At 40.9% G+C, this 22,595-nt stretch overlaps 2 long non-coding RNA genes across 2 annotated transcripts; both read left to right on the top strand.

The window, feature by feature from the left end:
- Positions 1-79: 79 nt before the first annotated feature.
- Positions 80-19,074, top strand: LOC311295443. Its single transcript, XR_014628336.1, has 3 exons — positions 80-217; positions 8,289-9,046; positions 18,968-19,074. It is a non-coding gene; the product is annotated as an uncharacterized lncRNA (long non-coding RNA).
- Positions 19,075-21,181: 2,107 nt separating this feature from the next.
- Positions 21,182-22,149, top strand: LOC311296239. Its single transcript, XR_014628536.1, has 3 exons — positions 21,182-21,296; positions 21,418-21,507; positions 21,968-22,149. It is a non-coding gene; the product is annotated as an uncharacterized lncRNA (long non-coding RNA).
- The last annotated feature ends 446 nt before the right edge of the window (positions 22,150-22,595 follow it).

Below are 22,595 nucleotides of genomic sequence, written 5' to 3'. Positions count from 1 at the left end.
CTGCTGTATATAAAACCCCTTCAATATAGTTGTTGTTACCTCAGGGGAGGAGGGGAGTCAGCTAGAAGCAGGAAAAGGAAGCAGGAAAGAAGCAGGAAAAGGTAAACAAGGAGGAAAAGGAAGCATGGAAAAATAACTTGACCAAGCTGAACAAATGAATCACCTTGACCCAGAAGATGCCATATTCCTGGTTGATGCGTTCCTGGATGATTGCAAGGTAAACTAGAAAAAAAAAGTTTGTTGAGACAAACTTTAAGTTGGCTTGAGAAAGCCGGACCAGAGAGTTTGAAGAAGTTAAAAGTAGTTAGAAGTTTAAAGTAGTTAGAAGTTTGAAGTAGTTTGAAGTTTAAAGTAGTTTAAATTTTGATTTATAAATTAGTTAGAAAGAAAGAATAGTTAGAAAGAAAGAAAAGTTAGAAAGAAAGAAAAAATAAAGAAAGATTAGTTAGAAAGAAAGAAAGATTAGGTATAAAGAAAGAAAGAAAGAAAGAATGAAAGAAAAAATAAAGAAAGATTAGGTAGAAAGAAAGAAAGAAAGAAAGATTAGGTAGAAAGAAAGAAAGAAAAAGATTAGGTAGAAAGAAAGAAAGAAAGAAATAAAGAAAGAAAGAAAGAAAGAAAGAAAGAAAGAAAGATTAGGTAGAAAGAAAGAATGAAAGAAAAAATAAAGAAAGATTAGGTAGAAAGAAAGAAAGAAAGAAAGAAAGAAAGAAAGAAAGAAAGAAAGAAAATTAGGTAGAAAGAAAGAAAAAGATTAGGTAGAAAGAAAGAATGAAAGAAAAAATAAAGAAAGATTAGGTAGAAAGAAAGAAAGATTAGGTAGAAAGAAAGAAAGAAAGAAAGAAAGAAAGAAAGAAAATTAGGTAGAAAGAAAGAAAAAGATTAGGTAGAAAGAAAGAATGAAAGAAAAAGAAAGAAAGATTAGGTAGAAAGAAAGAAAGAAAGATTAGGTAGAAAGAAAGAAAGAAAGAAAGAAAGAAAGAAAGAAAGAAAGAAAGAAAGAAAGAAAGAAAGAAAGAAAGATTAGTTAGAAAGAAAGAAAAAAGCAAGATTAGTAAGAAAGAAAGAAAAGTAAGAAAGAAAAAAGAAAGAAAGATTAGTTAGAATGAAAGAAGAAAGGAAGAAAAAAGAAAGATTAGTTAGAAAGAAAGAAAAGGAAGAAAGGAAGAAAAAAGAAAGATTAGTTAGAAAGAAAGAAAGAAAAGTAAGCAAGAAAGAAAAGAAAGATTAGTTAGAAAGAAAGAAAAAGAAAAAAGAAAGATTAGCTAGAAAGAAAGAAGAAAGATTGCTAGAAAGAAAGAGAAAAAAGAAAGAAAGATTTGTTAGAAAGAAAGAAAAAAGAAAGATTTGTTAGAAAGGAAAGAAAGATTAGTTAGAAAGATTAGATAGAAAGATAAGTTAGAAAGAAAGAAAGAAAGAAAGAAAGAAAGAAAAAGATTAGGTAGAAAGAAAGAATGACAGAAAAAAGAAAGAAAGATTAGCTAGAAAGAAACAAAGAAAGAAAGAAAGAAAGAAAGACAGATTAGTTAGAAAGAAAGATAGAAAGATAGAAAGAAAGATTAGTTAGAAAGAAAGAAAGAAAGAAAGAAAGAAAGAAAGAAAGAAAGAAAGAAAGATTAGTAAGAAAGAAAGAGAAAAGAAAGATTAGTAAGAAAGTAAGAAAAGTAAGAAAGAAAGAAAAGTAAAAAAGAAAAAAGAAAGATTAGTTAGAACGAAAGAAGAAAAAAGAAAGATTAGTTAGAAAGAAAGAAAAGTAAGAAAGAAAGAAAAAAGAAAGATTAGTTAGAAAGAAAGAAAGAAAAGTAAGCAAGAAAGAAAAGAAAGATTAGTTAGAAAGAAAGAAAAAGAAAAAAAGATTAGCTAGAAAGAAAGAAAGAAAAGTAAGCAAGAAAGAAAAGAAAGATTAGTTAGAAAGAAAGAAAAAGAAAAAAGATTAGCTGGAAAGAAAGAAAGAAAAAGAAAAAAAGATTAGCTAGAAAGAAAGAAGATTGGCTAGGAAGAAAGAAAGAAAAAAGAAAGATTTGTTAGAAAGGAAAGAAAGATTAGTTAGAAAGATTAGATAGAAAGATAAGTTAGAAAGATTAGAAAGAAGAAAGATTAGTTAGAAAAAGAAAGAAAGAAAGAAAGAAAGAAAGAAAGAAAGAAAGAAAGAAAGACTAATTAGTTAGAAAGAAAGATAGATTAGTGAGAGAGAAAGAAAAAAGATTGATTAGTTAGAAAGAAAGAAAGAAAGAAAGATGGATTAGTTAGAATGAAAGATTAGATAGAAAGATAGATTAGTTAGAAAGAAAGATAGATAGATTAGTTAGAATGAAAGAAAGACAGATTACTTAGAAAGAAAGATAGATTAGTTAGAATGAAAGAAAAAGATATATTAGTTCGTTAAAAAGAAAGAAAGATGGATTATTTAGTTAAAAAGAAAGATAGATTAGTTAGTTAAAAAGATAGATAGAAAGATAGATAGATAGATAGATAGATAGATAGATAGATAGATAGATAGATAGATAGATAGATAGATAGAAAAGGTTTGAAGATAGATAGATAGATAGATAGATAGATAGATAGATAGATAGATAGATAGATAGATAGAAAAGGTTTGAAGATAGATAGATAGATAGATAGATAGATAGATTAGTTATTAGTTAGAAAGAACATAGATAGCTTAAAGCTTAATTGAGTATCAATGACTTCTAGCAGTTTACATTAAACATAGTTCAAACAGACATGGACTTTTGGTCAATGAAAGTCTATGGGATTTTTATGATTTTTAATATTAATTTTTAAGAAAACCATAACTCAAACCAGTCTGAAAAGATATAGCACACCAAGTCAGAACAGTATGAAGGTCTATAGCAGGGAAGAAGTATCAAGGTGCAAAACTGAAAACACTCCAAACAAAGTGCAACTATACAGTACCTGGTTCAATGTCTTGTCTTTATTCAAATGCAAGCTATAGTGCTGAGCTGAGTTCACACATTAGAGCCAGTGAGAGTTTAATTAAATATTCTGTCAAAACGTTTCACTTTCTTTTCTTTTTTTTTCTTTTTTTTTTTTTTACGTAGAAAGGGTTTTCTAGATCTGTCAGTACAGTACAGGACCACAACCGTTAGACTGAATTTTTACAATATAATATTTATTAGCCTATAACATTGGTTCTCTTACGAGAGATTCTCTCGTACTGCGTAGAATACGCTAGGGGAAAATCCTTTTCCACGAGAATACTGAAGCCAAAAAATTATCCTTAATTTTGTATTAATGTAAAACGCGTTGCGGCAGCATACAGACATAGGCGAGGCAGCTCGCGCACCTATTGGCTGGTCTGCTGGCAACTGCTTAAGCCTATCGAGCGAGACCTAGAGTGACGTCAGACCCAATGAGGGCGCTTCGCGGCGGAGAAAAGTGTTTACAGTCCCGTCGAGACCGGACTGACCTCATTTCTCACACATGTCTCAGTTCCCTGATCAGGCGACTGGAAATGTCTATACTGCAGCAAACGTGCCTGTTTTTTAATACACGCACGCCTGCAAGCAAACGCCGAAGAAAACATGTTGACGCTCTTTATATGCTCGTGCATCTGAAAGCCTTTGTGTTTCCCCCCTGTGGCTCAGTGGCGGAATCCTAGGTTTTTTCACACAGGAGACCGGTGTTCGAATCCCGGTCTAACGGCAGATAAATTATGCCGCCAATGCTTTGTTCTGTCAGTTCCCTGGAAGGCGACTGCAGACGTGCATTTTGCAGCCGACGAGCGCGTTGTACAACCCGCTCGCCTGCACCCAGACACCGTTTCTATGGTTCCCGTGCGTCACTGGCGAAAGGAGAAAAGAGTGTTCTAGTCCCGCTGCGGCCGGGTCGATCTCAATTTCTCACACATTTCTCATTCCCCTCTGAAATTCAGGCGACTGGAAATGTCTTTATTGCAGTGAGCGAGCCTGTTGTTACACGCACGCCTGCAAACAAACGCCAGCATGTTGACGGTCTCTGATAATACTCGCGCTGACTGAAATCCTGTGTGTCTTCCCCTGTGGGCCAGTGGCAGATTCACAGATTTCCGCACGAGAGACCCGTGTTCGATCCCGGGTCTACCGGCAAATAAAATTATGCCGTCAATGCTCGCTCTGTCAGTTCCCTGAAGAGGCGACTGCAGATGTGTATTTTGCAGCCAACGAGTGCGTTGTACAACCCCCTCGCCTGCACCCAAACCTTGCCGCTCGTCCAGTTCCAAGAAATGTGACTGGTCCAGCGTATTTAGCAGCCAACAAGCCGGTTCCATTGCCCGCTTGCCTGCACAAAAAAGCCATTTTTACGGCTACCCAGATAAATCCCTTAAAGAGTGTATTTTCTGGTGTCCCGGCCACGGCCGATGGTGTTTTCATGTGTAGAAAAAATGCCCACTACTCAGTGCCCATTCCTACACACAAGCACAGCCCTTCACACAGGGCTCGCGGACATAAAATCGACTCAGATCGATTGCGCTTTAAACGTAGCAAACGTGCCCACTACCCAGTGCCCACAAACGCTACTTCCCACATGTCTCATGGTCTCTGTAAATACAGGACCAGTATGCATACGCTCTGCTCACGCGAGCAATGCTGTAAAAGTGGTGTATGTGCCCGCTGCTCTGCGCCCACGCCCACACACAGACATGAAACTAGCCCAGCCCTCCCCCTCTCAGTTAGACACTGCAGAGGAGTCGAGCGCGGGCATTCTGCCCGCTGTTATCAGCGCGCCCCCTGCCTCAGATGTCATGAGCGCGACGCTTATGTCACAGCACACAAAAGCCGCTGTATCGCGAGCCGATCAGAGCGTGCTTCGCATCCAGCCCCTAGCTACTCGCGCACTTGCGTGGGAAAAGCTTCCCGGGGTTTCGAGATGGGTGCTGAACATCATAAAAGAAGGCTATTCGCTGCAGTTTCGCCGGCGCCCTCGCCGCTTCATGGCGCGCGTCGAGACCACGGTAGAATCGAAAGTAGCTCAACTACTTCGAGCCGAGATTCTGAAACTGTTGAGCAAAGGGGCTATAGAACCCCTATCTCAAGCTCAAAGCGAAGGGGGGCTTTACAGCAGAGACTTCCTGGTGCCCAAGAAGGATGCGTATTTTCAAATACAGATAGCGTCACGTCACAGGCAATTTTGAGATTCGCCTTTGAGGGCCAGGCATATCAGTACACAGTCCTGCCTTTCGGCTTGTCCCTGGCACCCCGTACATTTACGAAGTGCATGGACGCAGCGCTCGCACCCCTCAGACTACGGGGTATGCGAGTGCTGAACTATCTGGACGACTGGCTGATTCTAGCCCAATCTCACTCGGAGCTTGTAGAGCACAGGACCATTTTACTCGATCACCTCGAGAATCTCGGTCTCGCAGTGAACTGGGAAAAGAGCTCGCTATTCCCCAGTCAGATTATATCTTTTCTGGGAATAGAGCTGAACTCGCTGCTAATGACAGCACGCCTGTCATCTCAGCGCACACTGGACATTCGGCGCGCAGCCGGCTCGTTCCGCTGCGGCGCGATAGTCCCTCTCAAAACATTTCAAAGGATGCTAGGTCTGATGGCCTCAGCATCTTCAGTTCTCCAGTTGGGCCTTCTGCACATGCGCCCACTGCAGTTCTGGCTCAGAAAGAGAGTACCACGCACAGCGTGGGCCTCCGGTCGGCTTCGCTTCAAGGTCAATCAAGCGTGCATTGCAGCTTTGAAACCTTGGGAGGCAAAAGACTGGTACCAATCAGGTGTAAGCCTGGGGACTTCCTCGAGAGTGATGGTGGTGTCCACGGACGCATCCACCTCGGGATGGGGAGCACTGCTCGAGGGCAGACCGCTTTTTGGCCAATGGTCAAAGCAGGAGAAGCTCTTACATATCAACTGCCTCGAAATGTTGGCAGTGAGCAAAGCGCTCACGCGCTTTTGTCCCCTCATAAAGGGACACCACGTGCTAATACGTTCAGACAACGTCTCAGTGGTGTCCTACATAAATCGCCAGGGCGGCCTCAGGTCCCTGACTCTGTACAGGCTAACCAAGCGCCTCCTGATATGGGCCCGCAGCAACCTGCTCTCGCTGAGAGCGGCGCACGTGCCAGGGCTCCTAAATATAGGACCAGACAGACTGTCCAGGAACCAGGTTCCGACAGGGGAATGGTCTTTGCACCCACAGACAGTCCAGCTGCTGTGGAAGAAATTCGGCAGAGTGGAAGTAGACCTGTTCGCGTCTCAAGAAAACGCTCACTGTCCAGAATTTTTCTCGAAGAGCAAGGACGCGCTGACCCACGAGTGGCCTCGCCGTCCTCTCTACGCTTTTCCCTCCGTCTCCCTCCTGACTCAGGTGGTAGAACGGGTCAGGGAAGAAGGATGCTCAGTGCTGCTTGTAGCCCCACTTTGGATGAGCCAACCTTGGTTCCCAATTGTGATGCAGTTAGCGAGCACCGCCCCGTGGCCAGTGCCTCTGAGGAGGGATCTCCTCTCTCAAGCCAACGGCTCGATCTGGCATCCTCACCCAAGAACTGTGGTCCCTCCATGTGTGGGCCATCAACGGGTACCCGCTGACCTCCCACAGGGAGTGTTAAACACTATCACACAGGCCAGAGCTCCGTCTATGCGACGTCTCTATGCCTCAAAATGGTCAGTGTTCTCTAGCTGGTGCACAGCTCGTGGTGTGTCACCCCTGCATTGCGGTGTGACGGAGGTTCTCTCCTTCCTACAGGAGCTGTTGGATAAGGGCAGGTCCCCTTCCACGCTCAAAGTCTATGTAGCGGCCATAGCAGTGTTCTCTTCGACCACGCTTGGCCAGTCTATTGGAAGGAACGATTTAGTCATTCGCTTCCTTAGAGGAGCTAAGAGACTGAATCCTCCCAGACCTCCCACAGTCCCTATATGGGACCTTTCTACGGTACTGGAAGCCATGAAAGGTCATCCATTCGAGCCCTTGCAGAAGATTGATCTTAAACACCTGTCTTTCAAGACGGCGTTTCTTCTGGCTCTCGCTTCAGTGAAGCGCATAGGGGACTAACAGACGTGCATGGAATTTGGGCCGAATGACTCTAGAGTTATACTCAAACCTAAGCACGGTTATGTTCCTAAATCCCTCAATACACCGTTCAGAGCACAGGTCATCTCCCTGTCTGCTCTGCCGGTCACTGAAGGAAATATGGACGAAAGCTCCCTTTGCCCAGTCAGGGCGTTAAGAGCTTATGTGTCTCGCTCGTCTGTTTTCTGACAGACGGAGCAGCTCTTTGTTTCGTTCAGCGGGCGTTCTAAGGGACTAGCCGCTTCGAAACAGACCCTATCCAGATGGGTAGTGGACGCAATAGCGCTAGCTTGCATAACCAAGGGCATGCAGTGCCCGCTGGGTGTCAAAGCGCACTCCACGAGAAGCATGGCTTCATCGTGGGCCTGGTCAAGTGGGATTGCCTTGCAAGATATTTGTATGGCGGCAGGCTGGGCCTCTCCGTCTACATTTATAAGGTTTTACAACCTAGAGGTTCCCGCACTACAGGCCAGACTACTGTCGGTCTAGTATGGCCAAATCTCATAAACTGACGCTGTCAGTTATGCAGCTATTTGAGTATTGCAGTCCTTGCTCTATGCTGCCATAAAGGAAGATAGTGGCTAAACCCCTCCTCTTCCAGGATTCCCTGTGAGTCCCCTGGGTGATTGTGTACTGTATGAACTCCGGGCTGTCGCCCTTGAGTCTATAGTATCAGATCCCAGCACGCACGGCGTTTTACAGTAGGTTCCCCTAGCGTATTCTACGCAGTACGAGAGAATCTCTCGTAAGAGAACGTACTCGGTTACTAACGTAACCTCGGTTCTCTCTAGAGAGAGGAACGAGTACTGCGTATCCTGCCGTGCATGCACGCGCTCTGGTTGCTTCGACTATGAAAAACCAGAGATATAAGGCCTGCGAGCGGTATTTATAGACCTAAGCCACGCCCGTTTCGGCGGGATGTGACGCAAGAGGGCGCGAAGCGCCCTCATTGGGTCTGACGTCACTCTAGGTCTCGCTCAATAGGCTTAAGCAGTTGCCAGCAGACCAGCCAATAGGCGCGCGAGCTGCCTCGTCTGTATGCTGCCGCAACGCGTTTTACATTAATACAAAATTAAGGATAATTTTTTGGCTTCAGTATTCTCGTGGAAAAGGATTTTCCCCTAGCGTATTCTACGCAGTACTCGTTCCTCTCTCTAGAGAGAACCGAGGTTACGTTAGTAACCGAGTACGTTTTATAATGATATGTTTGTAGGTGGCGATAACCTTAGTGGGTGGAGGTTTATTCTGTGGCTCAATTGTTTATTTAGGTGGATCAGCATGGACACACTGAAGGAGGGTCAAAACAATCCACAAAGCTGTGTGTCTGGCTTGATGAAGACAAAGATGGTCAACCTCTGCCAAAAAGATGTAGAGCTGGGGAGAGACGAAAGCAAAATTCAGCTAACGTTACTGGTTGTTGTTTTTTTGTTTGTTTTTTCATCATTCATTATTCATTGAGCAAGTTCTAAATGGATATTCATATTTTTACAGTTTCTTCAGCAAGCGTTACACCCTCCTGTTCTCCGTCTACCAGCACAACTGAAGACAGTGTGACCATAGAAAATTTTGTTTTTTTTCACTTAATACTTGTTTCCTCATTTGTTATGTGGTAATTGCCCAGATTTACCATTGCCGCCTTCTATTTCATTTTCAGACTCCCTCATTCAAGATGTCCGAGACCTCTTGGGAAGTGGTGCTGAACAACCTCTCCCCTCACATTGGAGGAACAGGCAAACTTCCACTCTGGAGAATTGGACAGTAATGAGGCCCTTCATGGTGAACAATATGTTGTCATCTGAGAAGCCCAAGGAGGGGGTTTGCCATCATTGTGGACACAAGGCTGCAGTAGTGATGTGTAGGGACTGTTTACCGCGATCACTCTACTGCACAGCCTGTGACCTTTCCACACATGAGGCCCTGGTGCTTCATAACAGAGCATCCATGGTGGAGGGGTTCTTCAGACACCTGCCGCCATCCACTTTTGTTCAGCAGGATGAGGGAGGGAAGTTCTCCTATTATGAAAAAGGTAGTTTTTAAGTCTCAGGTTAAATAGGCTGTTTTACATTTTACATGAACCCTGGTTTAAGTCAAGTCAAGTCAAGTATATTTGTATAGCGCTTTTCACAATACAGATTGTATCAAAGCAGCTTCACAGTATTAAATTTAAATAATACAACAATGTTTGTTTCTAGTGGAATTTATTGATAAAATCAAATTAGATATCCCCAGAATATACCCAACTGAGCAAGCCAAAGGCAACAGTGGCAAGGAACCGAAAAACTCCATCAAGTGACCTAATGGTGTCCTAAAACTCCATCAGGTGACCCAATGGAGAAAAAAAAAAACCTTGGGAGAACCCAGGCTCAGTCGGGGGCCAGTTCTCCTCTGGCGTTTATTAACTAGAGGCCGGATTGTAATTTGAACTGTAAGATTAAAAATATTATATGAATGCCTGGCTGAAGAGATGCGACTTTAATCTAGTTTTAAACTGGGAGAGCGAGTCTGAGCAACGAACACTATCAGGAAGGCTATTCCAGAGTTTTGGAGCTAAATGTGAAAATGCTCTCCCTCCTTTAGTGGTTCTGGATATCCTAGGTATGACCAAAAGCCTTGAATTAAGTGATCTTAAAGAGCGCGATGGATTATAGGGCGATAGAAGATCCGTTAAATAGACTGGAGCTAAGCCGTTTAGGGCTTTATAAGTAAGTAGCAATACCTTGTAATTAATACGGAACTTTATAGGTAACCAATGCAGTGATGATAAAATCGGTGTTATATGATCATATTTTCTTGATCTAGTAAGAACTCTAGCGGCGGCATTCTGGACTAACTGTCAAGTCAAGTCATTTTCATTTATATAGCGCTTTTAACAATGTAGATTGTCTCAAAGCAGCTTTACAGAGATAAATGTATAATTTAACGTAAGATTGTTTGGCTTTATAGCGGTTCTTTAATAAAGTTATTTTCCAGCTAAAGTTAGTTTTGATTGATTCGCTTCCGTCGCAACGATCATTTGTTTTTAAATTAGGGCCGCCAAGACGACACCATTCTCTCTACACAGACTTTAAACGCGAACCTGTGAGAAACGCTGATGGCGTTCAGATGCGCATTAAGAACGGGTTCTATAGTTATGTGCGTTTGAATATATGTGTGCAGGTTTGGAATTCCCTACAAACCAAACCTAAACAAATTACTGGTGTTTCCTTATAGTTTTGATTCAGAATTTTATTTTATTTTATCAATTCGGGGTAGATACGCAAATTGAGTTTTCCCGACGACGCGTTATCTGTAGAATGGGAAAGGGATCCTCCATAGGGAGAGACTAGTTGGCACTTCAGCACTGCGTTGACACCGGGTCCAGGCGAAGGTCCTTCATCAGATCTGGAAATGGCCTGGATCCGGCAGGCTGCGGGAAAACCTTGGGATAAACAAAGACACTAAAATTAGCGTAGATGCCATTCTTCTCATGATGTAACAAGTACATCAGGATTTATGGGAAGTGTTCCCGGTTCCAGCTGACCTAATCTATGCAGCCTAATATTGAATTATAGAAGTCTATAATGTATTATGTGAACGCTATGTCAAAGAGATGTGTCTTTAATCTAGATTTGAACTGACAGAGTGTGTCTGCTTCCCGGACAATGGTAGGAAGGCTGTTCCAAAGTTTTGGTGCTAAATAGGAAAAGGATCTACCGCCAGCAGTTGATTTTGATATTCTAGGTATTATCAACTGGCCGGAATCGCAATAGACGTGAAGGAGTATAATGCGTTAAGAGCTCGCTCAAGTACTGCGGAGCTAAACCATTTAGTGCTTTGTAAGTAATCAGCAATATTTTAAAATTGATGCGATGTTTAATAGGGAGCCAGTGCAGTTTTGACAGAACCGGGCTAATATGCTCATACTTCCTGGTTCTGGTAAGAACTCGAGCTGCTGCGTTTTGAACTAGCTGTAGTTTGTTTATTAAGCGTGCAGGGCAACCACCCAGTAGAGCATTACAATAATCTAGCCTTGAGGTCATGAACGCATGGACTAATTGTTCCGCATTTGTCAATGAGAGCATATGACGTAATTTAGATATATTTTTAAGATGGAAAAATGCGGTTTTACAGATACTAGACACGTGACTTTCAAATGAAAGATTAGTATCAAAGAGCACACCCAGGTTCCTAACCGACGACGAAGACTTAACAGAGCAGCCATCGAGTGTTAGACAGTATTCTAGGTTATTACGTGAGGACGTTTTTTTGTGTCATCCAAAAAAAGTCATCCAATTTTTTAAATCAGCTATGCATTCTGTTAATTTAGTGAATTGGTAAGTTTCGTTAGGTTTTGAAGAAATATAGAGCTGAGTATCGTCGGCATAACAGTGGAAGCTAATTCCATGTTTCCTAATGATATCTCCTAATGGCAGCATGTACAGAGTGAACAGCAGCGGTCCTAGTACTGAGCCCTGTGGTACGCCTGACTGAACTTGTGATTGATAAGACATCTCTTCATTTACTGCTACAAACTGATAACGGTCAGATAAGTATGATTTAAACCATGCTAGTGCAATTCCACTAATGCCAACATAGTTTTCTAGTCTATTTAAAAGAATGTTGTGGTCAATGGTGTCAAACGCAGCACTAAGATCGAGTAACACTAATAGAGAGACACAACCACGATCGGATGATAAGAGCAAATAATTTGTTACTCTAACGAGAGCAGTCTCAGTACTATGGTATGGTCTAAATCCAGACTGAAAATCCTCGCAGATATCATTTCTTTCTAGAAAGGAACATAGTTGTGAAGATACTGCCTTTTCTAGTATCTTTGACAGAAAAGGTAGATTCGAGATCGGCCTGTAATTGACTAATTCTGAAGGATCAAGTTGCATTTTTTTAACAAGCGGTTTAATCATAGCCATCTTAAAGTTTTTTGGTACGTATCCTAGAGACAAAGATGAATTAATGATATTAAGAAGAGGATCTATGACCTCTGGAAGCATCTCTTTCAGTAGCTAAGTCGGTATAGGGTCTAACATACATGTTGTAGATTTAGATGATTTAACGAGTTTAGTAAATTCTTCCTCTCCTATAGCAATGAATGAATCAAATTTTTCCTCAGGGAGACTACAATGCACTGCCTGATGCGATACTGTAGTAGACGGTTGCATAGTTATAATTTTATCCCTGATATTATCAATCTTATAAGTGAAGAAGTTCATAAAGTCATTACTGCTGTGCTGCTTGGAACCTTCTGTGTTTGAAGCTTTCTTTTTCGTTAGTTTAGCCACTGTTTCAAATAAATACCTAGGATTATGTTTATTTTCTTCTAATAGGTTTGAAAAATAAGCAGATCTAGCAGCTTTTAAAGCCTCTCTGTAAGCAATCGAGCTCTCTTTCCATGAAATGCGAAATACCTCTAATTTTGTTTTCTTCCAGTTGCGCTCCATTTTTCTGGCTGCTCTCTTAAGGGCCCGAGTGTGCTCGTTGTACCACGGCGTTGGATTATTTTCTTTAATCTTCTTTAAGCGCAAAGGAGCAACTGTGTCTAAAGTGCTGGAAAAGAGAGAGTTAAAAGTTTCTGTTGCAATATCAAGTTTTTCTAAGCTATCCGGGATGCTAAAATGATGAAACTGATCAGGAAGATTATTAATAAAGCAATCTTTAGTAGCAGAAGTGATAGGTCTAACATATTTGTAACACGGAGTCGGCTTTGCAGCCTTGGCTAAATGTAATTTACACGAGACTAGATAATGATCTGAGATGTCATCGCTCTGCTGCAGAATTTCAATGGCATCAACATCTATTCCATGTGATAATATTAGATCTAGAGTATGATTACGACGATGAGTAGGTCCTGACACGTGTTGTCTAACTCCAATTGAGTTTACAATGTCTTTAAATGCCAAACCCAATGCATCTTTTTCATTATCGATGTGTATATTAAAATCACCAACAATTAGTACTTTATCTGCAGCCAATACTAACTCTGATAGAAAGTCCGCAAATTCTTTGATAAAGTCTGTATGGTGCCCTGGTGGCCTGTATACAGTAGCCAGCACAAATCTCAAACGTGATTTATCATTTTTACTATATATTTTTACATTAAGCACTAACACTTCAAAAGAATTATATTCGAAACTTGATTTCTTAGTGGTTTTGAAAATATTACTATAAATTACAGCAACACCACCCCCTTTGCGTTTCAGACGAGGTTCATGTTTATAACAGTAATCTTGCGGGGTGGACTCATTTAAAGTAATGTAATCGTTTGGTTTTAGCCAGGTTTCTGTCAAACACAGCACATCTAGGTTATTATCTGAAATCATATCATTAACAATGAGTGCTTTTGAAGTAAGCGATCGAATATTCAGCAACCCAAGCTTTAGCATTTGCTCATCTGTATTATAGCTGTTTTTTATTTGTTGAACATCAATTAAATTTTTAACCTTAGATAGGTTTAAACATTTTTTGGATTTCCAAAATCGGGGAACAGACACAGTCTCTATATGATGATAGCTAGGTGAAAGAGGCTCTATGTGATGGGATTTATCTGACCTGGGTGACGCGAGGCCGCTAGCAGACGGTTGGTTTAGCCAGTCTGTCTGCTTCCTGACCTGGTGCCCAATTTGTCATGTTTGAGCTCTAAGACTATGAGCCATATTACTAGATAGAAGAGCAGCACCATCCCAGGAGGGATGAATACCATCTCTTTTCAACAGGTCAGGTTTGCCCCAAAAACTTTTCCAATTGTCTATGAATTCTATATTATTACACGGACACCACTCAGACAGCCAGCGATTCAGTGAACACAATCTACTAACTATCTCATCACTCCTGCGAACAGGAAGGGGGCCAGAGCAAATTACAGTGCCTGACATCGTACTTGCAAGTTCACACACCTCTTTAATATTAATTTTGGTGATCTCCGACTGGCGGAGTCGAACATCATTAGTGCCGACATGAATAATGATCTTAGAGAATTTACGATTAGCATTAGCCAGCACTTTTAAATTTGCTTTGATGTCAGGCGCTCTGGCTCCCGGCAAACATGTGACTATGTTCGCTGGTGTCTCTATTTTCACGTTCCGTGTGATCGAATCACCAATTACTAGGGCACAATCAACAGAATTCTCAGTGGGTGTTTCACTGAGCGGGGCAAATCGATTTGTTGTGGTAATCGGAACGGAAGAGTGGTTTTTTGATCCGCGACTAGAGCGATCCCTCACTGTCACCCATTTGCCCGGCTGCACAGGCTCTACTTCAGCTGGAACCGAATCATGTAAAGAGTTCACTATGCTAGGCGCATCCAAAATAGTATCTAAAGCTCTAGCACTCTTACTATCCTCAATTAAAGTTTGGATGCGTGTCTCTAATTCTGAAATCTTCTCTGTCAGCCTAACTGTCTCCTTACATTTATCACATATAAATCCTACATTGCCAACAGAGAAGTCTATGCTAAACATGTGACATGAAGTGCAGGTGACAATAACAGGACAAGACATTACTCACCGTGTTTGTTGACTGATTATTACTTACCTGAGCTTTTATGAACTCAAAGGCGCGAGCGCGCGAAAGAGAAAAAATAAATAAATAAAAGAGCTGAGCGCACGGGTGGCGCGTTAACAGGCTAGCAGTAGCGAATTAGCGTGTTGTGTTAGTAGTAACGGAAGCTAGCGATGTCAATCTGAGATGTTGGGTAAGCTGTATTTAGTATAAACAACTACAAATTGTAGTAAATGATGGTTCAAAACAAAGAAATACGAGGCTAAGACGGAGCTTACAGCACCGAAGCAAACACACTCACAGCAGGCAGCAGGCAGCGAGGCAGACAGGAGCAATCGATCAGCCTGTAGCTTGTTAATTGAGGATGCAGGACAACCGGCTAATAAAGCATTATAGTAATCTAGTCTCGAGGTCATGAATGCATGAACTAACTTTTCTGCATCAGAAACTGATAGCATATTACGTAGCTTAGCAATGTTTCTTAGGTGGAAAAAGGCAGTTTTTGTAACATATGAAATATGATTTTTGAAAGACAGGTTGTAATCGAGTATAACACCCAGGTCTTTTACTGTAGAGGATAAAGTAACAGGACATCCTACTATATTAAAGTTGTATTGCGAGAGGTTTTGTGGGCGGTTTTTTGAACCGATAAGTAGTACCTCTGTTTTGTCTGGATTTAATAAAAGAAAATTACGCGTCATCCAATCTTTTATATCTTTAACACACTCTGTCAATTTGGATAATTTAGCGTTTTCATCCGGCCGTGATGAAATATATATTTGAGTGTCATCAGCATAACAATGGAAACTAATTCCATGTTTCCTTATAATATTTCCAAGTGGCATCATATATACTGAGAATAATAGAGGGCCTAACACAGATCCCTGCGGCACTCCATAGTTTACTGGAGTTATGATCGATTTTTCTCCATTTAAATAGACAAAATGGTAGCGGTCAGATAAGTATGATCTGAACCAGCTTAATGCTTGTCCTTGAACACCAGTATAATTTTGTAGTCGATCTAAGAGTATTGTGTGATCTATAGTATCGAACGCAGCACTAAGATCAAGTAAAACTAGTATTGAGATACAGCCTTGGTCAGAAGCTAAAAGTAAATCATTTGTGATTTTAACGAGCGCAGTTTCAGTGCTATGGTGCGGTCTGAATCCTGACTGAAACTTTTCATAGATATCATTTTCTTGCAAGAAAGAACACAATTGAGCGGACACCACTTTTTCTAATATTTTTGACATAAATGGAAGATTTGAAATGGGTCTATAATTTGCTAGGTTATTATGATCTAATTGTGGTTTCTTAATGAGAGGTTTTATAACTGCCAGTTTAAATGTTCTTGGAACATGACCTAAAGATAAAGACGAGTTAATAATATTGAGGAGAGGCTCTTCCACTACAGGTAACACTTCTTTCAGTAGTTTAGTTGGTATAGGATCTAATAAACATGTTGTAGTTTTAGATGAAGTGATAAGTTTATTTAACTCTCTTTGTTCTCTAATTGTAAAGCACTGTAACTGTTCTTGCGGGGTGATAATTGAGGCTGAATTATAAGGCGCAATTGAAGATTGACCGTTTACAATTGTGGTTCTGATGCTTTCTATTTTCTCCGTGAAGAACTTCATAAAATCATTACTACTAAACTGTAACGGGATATTTTGTTCGGGTGACGTCTGTTTATTTGTTAGTCTAGCCACGGTGTTAAATAAAAACCTTGGATTATTTTGGTTGTTTTCTATTAGTTTGCGGAGGTGCTCAGCCCTGGCCGCTTTTAGGGCCTTTTTATAACGTGACATACTGTCTTTCCACGCGATTCTAAAGACCTCTAAATTAGTTTGTTTCCATTTACGCTTTAAAATACGGGTTTCTCTCTTTAGAACATGCGTAGTATTGTTGTACCACAGTGCTTTAATTTTCTTTCTGACCTTTTTTAATCTAATAGGTGCAACTACATCCAATGTTCTAGAGAGAATAGTGCTCATAGTGCTAGTTAGTTCTTCTAGTTCATCTGTTTGTTTGGGTTCAGGCAGCAGCTGAGACAGATCAGATAAGCAATTTGAGAAATTATCTATGGTGGATGGAAGGATTGTTCTGCCTGGTTGATAACGCGGCGCCGCATGACATATTACAGCAGTACGTAATATGCAAGTTACCATGTAATGGTCAGTGACTTCATCACTTTGCGGTATAATATCTATATCGGTTGGATCGGTTCCATGTGATATAATTAAATCGAGTGTATGATTAAGACGATGAGTTGGTCCGGTGACGTTTTGCTTGACCCCAAAGGAGTTTAATAAATCTGTAAACGCAGCCCCTAACGCATCATTTGGATTATCTACGTGTATGTTAAAATCTCCAACAATTAATGCTTTATCGACATTGACTAATAGGTCTGAGAGAAAATCTGCAAACTCTTTTAGGAAATCAGCGTAAGGCCCAGGCGGTCTATATACGGTAGCCAAGGCTAGAGATAATAGCGATGTTTTTCTAACATCTAAGAGCGTAACATTTAGTACAAGTACTTCAAACGAAATAAACTTATAACCCGCTTTCTGAGTAACATTGAGAATATCTCTATAGATTGTTGCAACACCACCGCCACGACCAATCAGACGGGGCTCATGCTTATAGGAGTATCCAGGAGGAGCAGACTCATTTAGACCGAAATAATCATTTGGTTTAAGCCAGGTTTCAGTAAGGCAAAGTACATCGAAGCTATTATCTGTGACTGTTTCATTTACAATAACTGCCTTAGGTGTGAGTGATCTAATGTTTAGAAGACCTAGCTTTAGAAATAGTTTTTTTTTACTAATAGCAACATTTTCTGTTTTAATAACAATTAGATTTTTCCTAGATCCTGCAGTAGATTTATTATTTGATCTCACTAAACGAGGAATAGACACGGTTTCTATGCAATATTCTACACTAGTATTTATATCAGTTAAATTGGTGCAGCAGAGACTATGATTTGGACTTTTGGTTACTAGTCAAAAGGTATTTAACATTTTGGAGATGTTATCCGACAGAAGATCTGCTCCGAATCTGCTTGGGTGTAAGCCATCGGCACGGAAAAGCCTAGGACGCTCCCAAAACAGATTCCAATTATTTACAAAGAGCAGTTTCTGCTCATTGCACCATGACATTAACCATTCATTTAGCGCGAGTAATCTGCTAAACTTTTCATGTCCTAGTCGGTACGTGGGAAGCGGTCCTGACACTATGATCGTTGTTTCAGGCGATGTGCTGCGTACCGTATCGATCAGATTCCTGAAGTCTTTCTTCAGAATCTCCGTCTGGCGCATCCTGATGTCGTTCACTCCCGCGTGCAGGACAACAGTTCCGACGCGCTCGTCACCGTTCAGAATCTCGGGAACGTGAGTAGCGATTTCAGAAACACGAGCACCAGGAAAGCAGTGACTGTGCACCTTACTTTTACCTAACGTTGCGCGTACGTGCCGAACGATGGAATCGCCAATGATCACAGCATGGCGTTCTGTTTCGCGAAGAGGGGAGAAGCGGTTTTGTGTGGATAACTCGAAAACCGGGAGGGTCGGAGAGAGTCTTGGTCTAGACCTGACTCGCGTCTTCCGCTGCGGAACCACCCAGGCTTCGTGGTGGCGTGTTGGAGCCGGAGTGAACGAGACCATGGCTGATCGCGACCTCGGCGCTCGGGACCGATGTTGAGAAACGCACGGAGTAGACGAAGTCGGAGTCAGCGGGTTAGTAACGTTAATCTCTGATTTGTGTGCATCGGCGCGTGATGTTTCAAGAGCTAACCGCCGGTCTATCAGCTCGGCTTGTCTCAATAAAAGGTCGTGGATCTGTTTCTCAACAGCTTCCAGCTCAGACTGTAGTGCGTGCAGCTCAAATGTGTCCTCACCTGCACCAAAAGGTAGACTACTTACATCTGATATATTCGCCATTTTAACAGATGGACAGTAAGTTAGCAACGAAGCTACCAGTGATGCTATCAATATTAATACTAATTTATGACTGAAGTCTTAGATATAATCCGTCTTTTTAGTGGTACGGGTGTAGAGTAGACGCACGACAGGCGAAAAATGTTTGTAAGTGAGTGTTGAGAAGACGCGTTCAGCCGTGATCCACGGACGTAACCTATAGGAGTATCCAGCGTTGGATCACTAATAGGCTTGAGAAGCGTCTGCTCAACAGTCCGCGTTGTAACTATGAGGGTTGAGCAGTAGTGCTTCTCAGTGAGGTAAAGTAGAAAATGTTTGTTGTAAGTTTAAAGAATAAAATCAAGATTTATAAATCAAATCGATGGAGCTCCAAAGACAACAACGCGTTCAGACGTGACGCATGCGCATTCGAAAACAGTTTACTCCAACAAACATGCTGGATGAAGTTTTGTTTGATAGAAACAACACCCTCATTGTTTCATTTACACTAATACTGTATGTAAACTAATTCTGCTTTTTAGATTGCATGTTACCAATCATTCCTCCCTGCTGCGACTGCTCCACTGGGCAAACATGCTTTTCCAAGGGAAAGCCAGTTATTTTAATTGGAATGAATGGTAACTTTTTTTTATTTCTTCATATTGTGTTTTTTGTTTCTTGCGAACAAGAGATAATTGTTTTTCTCTGAAATTTCAGGAAGATACAACCTCTTCCTTCCATCAGTAAACTGCTCCTGTGGAAAAACTTTGCCAGTGACCATAAGTGATCTGGTTGAAAGTGGTTACTGGCCAGCCACTGTCAATTTTGAGACCTTGTACATGGTAGACTTGTTCACCACGTATGAGGATCTAAAAATCACTGCCCCAGGGATGTCGAGACAAGCTTTTGTCAGCATGCTCGAGTGTCGTACAAAACTCTTCGGGCGAGTGAGTGGACTGATCTTATTAGGATTACCTTTTAAATAACTGATTCATTGTTAGGACTTGTTCTTACAATCCCCAAAATTTCAGTACATATTTCTTGACAGAGCCCTTTCTTCGTCATGACCACGGTCTGTCTGAAGCCAACCTTCGAAACAGTTACTTACTGTTTTGTTTTGTTTTGTTCACTTTTGCTCTCAGAGTGGTAAGATATGTGGGGACACAATGCAGAGGGCTTTCCTCTAATGGGCCTATGCCAAATTTAAGGTTGACAAGCTGTCTCAGGTCCAGCATTTTCAGTGCCCTGCATGCACACCCTCCATGTTGGCAGTTGCAGTGGGAACCGCAAATTATATCGTTTCAAAAGCCAACCAGGGTGTGTAACATTCATGTACAATGAAATGCTAGTGAGCCACAAATTACTTTTATACAATAAATTTTACCCACATCTACATATATCTTTCAAGACCTGATGGAAGAGTCTTTTTGGCCAATGATGCTGAGGTGTCCTCCTTTGTTGATTACATCCATGGAACAACTGGACATGTAAGCTAAATTGATATTTCTTAATGTGTAACACCACAATTTCACATTTTTAGGAATGCTTGCCAGTTTTTTCCCCCAAAATTTAAACATTATTTGGTTTATTTAAGTAATAGAGGGGCATTGCTGCATCAAATGCCATAATACCATGATTTACAGCTTATTTTGTAAAATGTAACTGTGTAAATGTCTGTATTTGCCCTCATCTGTTTAAGAATCCAGGGAAAGGGAGATGTGGTGCGGGTCAGTGGACCGCAGCACGAGAGTCTGCTAACAAGTCTGCAAGCAAACTACACGAGGAAGGTGTTGAAGTTGCTGTCTGCCGTCTGCCGTCATGGGGTTTTGCTGAAGGGACTGAATATGTTCCGTGGAGAAATATTTACATACCCATTATATCTCCAGAAACAGCTAGCTTCACAGACCGTCCAGTTCTTTTGCTCTGATGTGGTCTGCAAATATTGGCCATATCTGCAGAGAGTTGTGGACCACTGTCCAGAGTTGGAGGACTTGCTGAACATGCGCCCATTTCTCTCCATCATGCATGCAAAAGCGCATTCATGGATGTGTGAGGTAATCATGACAATTAGATGTATTTCTTACCATTTGTACCACACATTATGATTGTCTGTCCTCTGCTCCTACTTGTTGTTTTCCAAATAATAACATTCATGTAAATGTGTTACAGTTAAAATGGGGGGGACGCAATCAAGAAGGAGCTGGAACAACAATCGGGAGGAGGTTGAACAGGTTAACAGCTTCCTCTCCCGAGCAGCCATATGTTCCAAGTACATGTCAAAAGCCGGTAAGCATTTTTCATGTATAGTTGTGTCCAAATTGAGACCAAGGGGTTTGAACACTGATGCTCGGCCTTTGCATTTTACAGTTGCTCCCTTATAAAACAACTGTCTAATCAGTACTTTTACACTGATCAGGATTCTATTTTTTTATTTAACTTCTGACTCGTTAATTAAGTGTATGATTATTTCCCAGGTTTATGTGACAATATTAGAGAATGATCAATGTAGTATCTGACCTTTGGTCCTCACTGTGAACAAGAGATAATTGTTAAAATTACTGCATATACATTGTGTGTCAAGTTCGCACAGACATGCTAACAATCCAGGCAAGTGGCTGGAACAAGCGAAAGGCAGAAAATCTTGACCGGGCATTGGCCAAAAGATACATCAAGGTACTAACTAGGCAAATATGTATAATAACATTTTTGTTTTTAAATTGTCTCAGCATTTGTTAACATGGACATTTCTTTTGGACAGACTGTACAAAGGATTGCAGAGGCAACAAAGGACCTGGAGAAACTCAGCGCTCAGTTATCTCTACAGCAAGACAGTCCAGCAGTGGGTGTCTGATGTTCAGCAGTGGACCTCAGGTTCTTTGAAAAAATTATTTAATGGCATATTTTAAAGAATCATTGGCTCTTGTACAGGGGATCTGAAAAGAGGCTGATTGTAAACTGAAATGGGCATTAATTTGTTTGTTGTCGTACAAAGGAGCAACAATCCAAAATGACCTGCAGAGGACCATCGAGGGGCTATATTTGGGCATCAAACAGCGAAAATTTCAGCTGTATCGTCAGTTTGGTGAGAGCATGACAGGCCACTAGTAATGCAGATTTGTGAAAAAATGAATTCACTACTGATTTATACATAGTAAAAATAGCAAAGCCATTTATAAAAAAAAAAAAAATCTGTTTACTACAAGTCAGGGCAGCATACTGAAAAACTGTCAAAATCATAATAAGGTTGAGTGCAATATCCAAATATTTCCAATATTTCTGCAAAGTGCAGGGATGTCCTGACCTACCAATTTTGTCCTCTATTTTAAAAAAAAATATGATTGTTTAAAATAGATTCTGAAAAAAAATCCCAAGTTTTTTCACAATTTTTCAAATGATAATGAAACTTGTGATGCAAAAATGATCACACAAAATCTGTCACAATAATCATAACACATACATGCATATTGTGAAGTCGTATTTTGTATGGTGCTATTGTGTAGTCATCGTGTGAATGCACACTCATTGTGTGTTTCTCTTTGTAGGTGGGAATAAGCGAAGGCATCAACTGAGAAGAAAGATTGCTGTTGAGAAGAAAGCCTTGGAAGTTGCCATCAATGACCACAATGCTACTGTGGGGGAAGTTGAAAAACTGCCTCCTCCCAATGAACTCCTGGCTGTGAACAACTACTCCTGGCCATGGGAATGTAAGTACTTCCTCTGAAATGCACTGAATACAAATTGTTTGATGCACACATCTTGATGTAAATATGGAATCTGATGTAAAAAATGTTAAAGGTCCCATTCCATGGATTATTTTTATTATTTTATCATGTTTCCAGGGGTGCCCTTATAATGTTAGTATGTTTTTTAGATCAAAAATTGTTATAATTTAGAAATAAAAGGCATATTTCCTAGCCTGATTTCATTCCCTGGTTTGAACACTCTGTTTGAAGGGGCGTGTCTGCTGAGAGACTTCAGTGTAAACGCCCTCTGCTGTGATTGGCTGACATGCTTGCATATGAAATATCTGGCATTACATGTGGAACTATCTGGAAAACTTTTACTATTACAGCTATTATATGTTTTTACTATTACAGCTATCGGGATTAACGAATCGTGAGAAGTTTTTTAAGTATTTAGATTTCTTTCAATCACATAAAAAATTGCAGT

Source organism: Rutilus rutilus, assembly GCF_951802725.1.
Source record: "Rutilus rutilus genome assembly, chromosome: 8".
Classification (NCBI taxonomy): domain Eukaryota; kingdom Metazoa; phylum Chordata; class Actinopteri; order Cypriniformes; family Leuciscidae; genus Rutilus; species Rutilus rutilus.
The sequence above is the reverse complement of the archived record's forward strand: the minus strand, read 5'-3'. Positions and strand labels throughout refer to the sequence as shown.